We start from the raw sequence: 7,265 nt of genomic DNA on the forward strand, positions 1-7,265 counted from the left end.
ACCAGAGCTCCTCTTGCAGAAGATATATACAAGGCTGAGACATCAGAATACTAAAAAAAAAAGACAGAAGGGAGTGGACAGAACAATCCAAGACTGAAGCTGCACTGCAAGATGTGTATCACTTGCTAGCTAGGGATTTAACCCTTTGCTGAAAAGTGCCTTAACGGAAATCATTGCATTGCTCATGTAACAAAATCTGGGTGTTATGTTAACACTCTGGCCTTAACCTCTGTCTAACAACATAACGCACATTTGCAGCAAGTGAAGACTAGATAGTCACCAGCACACATATAATGGAACCATAGATTCTGATTCAAATTTTATTGAATAATTGTTACAATTTGCCACACTTAGTCGACGTTTCGGGGGGTCCCTTCCTTAGGGCGACATAGTGACGTGGCCCCGAAATGTTGGCTATATATGACAAACTGTGACGATGATTCAATAGAATTTGAAACAGAATCTATGGTTCCATTACGTGTGTGCTGGTGACTATCTGGTCTTCACTTGGAGGTCCACATGGCACCATCCATGTCATCGCTACAAGCATCACCAATCTGCAAGGTCACAATGCTATATGGGGTGCAGGTGACTAACAACACCATTGTATGTATGCAGCAGCCTTAGCACTTAGCATACCGCATATAAGTGCCTCTGTGTTGTGCAAGGGCGTGCTCAGTTGGTGCCCCAAAAACTCCAGACAGCCCACAGTCAATCACCAATAATAGGGCCAGTAGGACAGGCTCCTGATTATATAATCACTGTGCAGCCAATAATAGTGAGTGAATGAATGGGGGTCTCAAGCCCACTTAAAGGGTCAGCACCCGGCGGTGGCAAGGGGGCAAATTGTTCCTTGCATTAATAAGGTCATCAAAACATTGCAGATTAGCTATAAAAAAAAAAGAACATGAGAAGAAAAATTACAAAATATATTCATCTTTCATGATCCAGGCTCCCAGGAATTAAGGATCTCAAATCTTGGGAAAAGATGCCCAGTGCACAGTGCAGCAGTGTTTGTTTTTTGGTATACTCATTGTTTCCAGCATCTGACTAGAGCAGGGGTCTCAAACCTCCGGCCTTACAGCAGTCATGTCTGTAGCTGTGAGAATCTGGCAATGCCTCATGGGATTTGTAGTTCCACCACAGCTGGAAGGCCGGAGGTTTGAGACCCCTGGACTAGAGGGATGTCCCCCTCCACAGTGCAGAAGCCGGGGGTTAAGGTGGCCATACACTTTACAACCATCGCAAGACCTTAGTCTTGCGATGGTTGTAAAGTAATTAAAAAAACTTACGATCTGCCCATCTTGGACAGGCAGATCGTACTTGCGATCATCGCAAGCCCGCCCCCCTGAGGGGCGGGCTTCCGATGACCGCAATGTGCGGCATTGATCTTACGATCATGCTAAAAACCAGCCGAAAATCGTACGATTCTCGGCTGGTTTTCTAGCATGCTCCTTAGACAAAAGACGTGCGACTGGACATTCTCCTGCTCTTAGAGCCAGAAGAAGCTGATGAAGCAGATCTCTGCTTCATCAGCTTCTTTGGGTTCCCTAGGTGTCATTAGGGGTCTGAAAGGACCTGTGATGTCTCCATAAATGTGAAAGCCGCGCGGCTGTGCGGCTTTCACATTTTCTGCAGAAGACGTGTATCCAAACCTCTGTTTTTAACCTTAGTGGTGAGACAAGTTTTTTTTACATGCTAGCTTGTGAGTGTGCCAGGAAAACTTTTTGCCATAAAGAGGACCTGTCACATCCTTTTTGCGAATAAATAGAGGGCTTATTATCACCCTATGTGATAGCAATAAAGTTAAGTGTAAAAAAAAAAGTTTAAAAATGCATGCACGCACATGCAATACAAACATGCGTCAGATGTGCCTTCTTGCAAAAACGAATATTGCGCCACACATGTTATATATCGCCACGAACGTTGGAGTGGGAAAAATTATTCTAGGGCCATCAATCACTGGTACACTAAAGTGATGAGCAGTACAAGCTTTTAAAGCATCGCCTATGTGATATTTTGCCTATTGTAGTTTTTTTGCGGTTTCACAGGCGAACACATTTTTAAGGCTTAACATGTTTGGTGTCTATTTACCCGGCGTGACCCTTTAATGTTTTACCAAACAAATTGGTTATTATTTTTTTTTTCTGTGCACTAAATTTCATTTTAGTGTATTTTATCCTAGAAATAATGGTTTGATAAGCATTTGCGCAAATACCGTGCGACATAAAAAATTGCAACTAGCATTTTTTTTATTCTACAGGGTCTCTGCTTTGGGAAAATATATAATGGTTTGGGGTTTTAAGCTGTTTTCTAGCCAAAATTCAGATTTTATCAAGTGTGGGCAAATAGTAAGAAATTGCTCCGTAGCAAGTGGTTAAGTGGCCTTTAAAACATACATTTGACAAGCATTGTCCACTTCTGGCACGGTCAGGAAATCAGCCCACAGAAATGCCATGCTGCCATCTCTGGAGTACATGTAGACATGAAGTGGATGCAAACAGGCTGCAGTAGATCAGCAACACTATGATGGGTTTAAAGCGGAAGTAAAGTGGTTATTAAGAACAAAACACTCCAGAGGTGTTTGCCATAATGTACTAGTGGGCACAGCATGTTCAAACATTATGGCTGACTTGCAAACGATACCCTCCAGCGTTCTGCTCTTCTCTCCATCCCTTGTATCTTCTGCCAGGTTCACGTCTTCGGCCTACTGATTGACCACACCGGCATGATGTCATTTCTGCGCACATGAGGTACTTCATCTCGGCATGCACGGACTTGCTGAAAGGCAGGTAGGAAGGTTTTTGGCAGAAGAGACTTAACCATTCTTTTCGTCATAAAGAAAAACCTGCCTGTCAGCGTTTTAAAAAAAATACACTTTACTTCCACTTTAATACTTTCTAAGTCACTGAGCAAGAACAATTATGCACATTGAGTTCTGAATTCACTGGCTGCTTACTTGTTTCAGTCAGTGACTCACATATTGAAGCCACTGTTGCTATACACAGTGATATTGGTCTATAGGTGGCCATACACTCTACAACCATCGCAAGACTTTAGTCTTGCGATGGTTGTACAGGGATTAAAAAAAACGTACGATCTGCCTATCTTGGACAGGCAGATCGCACTCTCGATCATCGCAAGCCCGCCCCCCTGAGGGGCGGGCTTCCGATGACCGCAATGCTGAACGGGCAGTGTGCGCGTGCGCACACCGGCCCGTTCGGCATTTGTCTTCCGAGCACCGTTCTAACCAGCCGAGAATCGTACGATTCCCGGCAGGTTTTCGAACATGCTGGTTCGACAGAAGACGTGCGATCGTACAGTAGAAACGGTCGCACGTCTCCGTTCACACTGCTCGATTATCGTACGAAAAACCGATCGCATACGATTATCGTACGATAATCGTGCAGTGTATGGGCACCTATACCTATGGGCATAGGTGTATGGGCACCTATGCCCATACACTTTACAATTATCTGCAGATTTTCTGTGGTCAGATGGAAAAAGTGCAACAGATTGGCCCAGGTGGAGATAATTGTAAGGTGTATGGCCAACTTTAGACCTCATTCACACAGCCATGTACAGCCATGTGTGCATTTTTGTACAGAAACCTGCACTCAGGAGGGACTGTCTGTATCTAAGGACATGCATCCGTACCTGTATAGCTGCATGCAGCCACTTCCTGTCATACAGATGTACAAGTGGATGCCCGTGGCTACATTTAGCAACTGTCCCTCCCAGCAGTGGCGTCACAAGGGGGGTGCAGGGGGCGTGGCCCGCACCCGGATGACACCATTGCATGGGTGACACCAAAATGACTGACAGTCATTTTGGTGTCACCCCCTCTAAAAAGTCGGGCACTCGGTCATGGACCGAGAGCCCGACAATGTCAGGAGAGAGGAGGGGACCTGGCGGCATACCTCATCCCGCCGGGTGAATGTCCCCTCCTCTCTCTGCCAGCGCCCATCACCAAGATGGCAATCGGCAGGCGTAATCAGATGGTCGAGCAATGTGACGTCACGCGCACGTGCGATGGCTACACAACAGGGTGTCACCCGGTCTGGAGGTTTCTGCATGGATGTGCACTCTGTATGGCCTATAGCTGTAAATGAGGCCTAAAGCTCGCATTATGTGTTACGATTTGACTGTTGAATCCTCTTCATCATTTTACAAAACTCTGTAATTATGGAGAGCTTCCTTATCATCAATTCACTTGTATCCAGTCAGACAGGCCCCTGCACTACACAGCTGTTAGCAGATCTAAAGCTGGCTATACACTGTACACTGAGCAAATTTCATCCAGTTCTTGATAAGTGGGTGGCCCTGTCTGCTGGCTACCACCCGACTTCCTTCAACGGAAGGATAGCAGGAGCCAGGGGGGAAATTGTCCGTCAAACAGCCCCTGCATCAAATCAAATGCAGGCAATGTTCAGGTATTTTGACAGCCAGCAGGGCCAACTTTCAAAATTCATTAGTTGCACTGGGAGATTCCTCCACCCACGCTGTTTAGCATAAATAAAGGAATCTGTTTGATTTTACATACCCAGCTTAAAAGGTATCGTACAGTCAGATTGTAACATATCTGATGAGTTTAGCAATGAGTTTAGCAATTTGAGCTAGCTTAGGCTGGCAATAACCATGGGATGAACAAGAAAAAGTCACGGGATTCCCCTATCCATGCTGCACAGTGTAGATGGAGGCATCGCCCCTGCCAACTATTGTATTCAGACACCCGTGTCTCCAATTCATAGGACACAGTCATTGTTCGGCTGACAATTTCCCACTTAGCTTACTCAACTTTCAAATCAACTTTTGTCGAGCCAACATGGCCGCTTATGGTTGAAATTTTGGCCTGCTTAGAGAGAGGAGTACACAGAGGTGATCTCATCAATGTGCGGGTGATCCTTAATTGTCTAATTAGCATGCTGGGGGAGGAGAGGTGATTAAGGTTCAGCAGGTATTTTTCATCTATGGTCACCTATCAAATGGAGGAGTACCATTACCATAATGTCAGGGTGAAAGGGATGTTGGACTGTGCATATAAAGGAGGCTGGCTAATATAAGGTAGGACTTTACTACAGCTCAGGAAGAAATCTTAATAAGAGCTCTTTCATACTCAGATTTGGAAATTCCATTTGTTCATACTAGCAATGCTTGAAAATTCCCACAAAAACCTGAATTAATGCATTGATGTTATCTAACATTGACAAATGTGTTCAATGCACTGCATTTAAATGTTAATTATGCAATCAACAAGTGTCACCATTGACTAATCACATAGACCTCCTTACCAGCATTCATTACAGGTTTCCAGGACCATCCACATGTACAGTGCAAATGAATGGTGATCAGATTGGTGTGAGTGCGCAATCCGTGACCAATCACAAAGCTCATGCAATTGCAAATCTTGCTACATGTGCCTGGGTAGTTTACCTATTATAAATAGACAAGCTTAATCTTATAACAATTTCCTTGTATTGTCCCCGATAAAGAGCGCTGTGAATAATCTCCGGTGTGTATAGTAAAGTATTTCCCAGCTTTGCTCATACATCCCTCTTTTATAAAAATGCTTAACCCTTTGGTTGGCTAATGCTTCAGGAATACTAATGATCACCAAAAAACAAGGTGAGACAAAGAGTAAGGATGCATTTTCTCAGGAAACTAGTTGGCTGTCATATTGACACTCTGGCTGCAATGCGTTTCAAGTCTCTCACCTATAACAAACATGCAGATCAAGAAAGTGAAAACTCCTGCTTTACATACTTGTTCTGGGTCAGTGACTCAAAGTAATGATTTAGCGTGACAACCAGGTAACTAGCATTTTCATAAGGCAAAGGCAGCAATGTTGTTCTTTAAAACAAGTAAAAGAGCAGAGGCACATTAAGTGAGCAAGGGGCCCTTGTGTAAGGTATGATATTTAGACCCACTTATTACTATTGTAATGGCAAGTGACATATTCATTTAATTGTGAGAAAACAATAATCCTAGAGTTTTTTTTTTGTGTAAAAATTTAAATGATACATATTTGTTACATTCACATTTTTCAGTTAAAATAAGTTATCCATCAAAGTACCCTGGTCAGCATATGGCTACTTTCGAGGCATGGGCAGTTCTACTTGGGTTCTAATGGGCCCCAGGATCTCAGAGGCCCCTGTGTTCCCATAAGAGGTGGACAGCTAATATGTCAACCACTGAGTTAGATATAAAGTGTTGCACATAATTCTGTTTCAGATATTTCATTGATCGTCTTACAGTATCTTCTTTGAGGTGCCCTAAGTTAGGTTCACACATAACCCCATTGTAGTACGCACTCATGTTCACACCGTTCGTTAATGTTCACTGTGTTAAGCAGCCCATTCAAAATAAATGGGCTGGCAATACACCAACAGCTTAGAAATCAGACCTGCAACTTTTTCAGCAGCCTACCATAATGCAATGCATGTTAGTATGCTGTCGTGTGCTGCAGTAGGATGTGTTGGGGTGCTATTCACGAATGGCACCATCAGAAGCAGCGTGCTGTGCGTTGAGGGAACATGTGCATTTGCAGTGCAATAATATGGATGGGGAAAGTCTCCATCAGTTAGCTTAAAACCCCTCTCTGCTGGGAACCTTCTTTGAACCACCAGAGAAAAGCTCTTGTGCCAAGTACTGTATGCTTGCAGCCACACTCTATGTACAGTGCAGTGTGCTGCAGGCCCTGACTTAATTCTCATCTCTGACCCGAGACATCCTGGCTGGAAAAAAAAATGTATTTATATATTTTTTGTTTTGTTTGTCATTTGGGACCCATGAGTTTGCTTATTGACCACATGGCTCTTAGGCAGCCAGTTTACCCCTATTCCAAATGCTTTAGGCTGGATTCAGACTTGTACATTGCAGTAATGCGTGTCATCGCAATGCACATTGCACAACCCGCAAGGCTGGCTTCACACTGTTATATGCGTTAGTGCATGTGTGTTGTGTTATGGCACCTTTTATTCTTTGGTTCATTCTTAATGCCACATCAATGCACCTGTTTGCAACACACTGCTACGTGTTTTAGCACGCTGTTGTGCTGTATGACATGGGACATCCACTGCACCCCAGGATTCAGTTAAAATCCCGGGACAGTCCTACATAGACTGAAATGGTTGGGAGGTATGTGCGTATTGCTGTATATAATGTATGTGAATAAGATCAGCTTAATGCACATATATATATATATGTGTGTGTGTGTGTGTGTGTGTGTGTGTGTGTGTGTGTGTGTGTGTGTGTGTGTGCTTTAG

Source organism: Nanorana parkeri, unplaced genomic scaffold (genome assembly GCF_000935625.1).
Source record: "Nanorana parkeri isolate BGI_ZX_2015 unplaced genomic scaffold, ASM93562v1 scaffold1351, whole genome shotgun sequence".
Classification (NCBI taxonomy): domain Eukaryota; kingdom Metazoa; phylum Chordata; class Amphibia; order Anura; family Dicroglossidae; genus Nanorana; species Nanorana parkeri.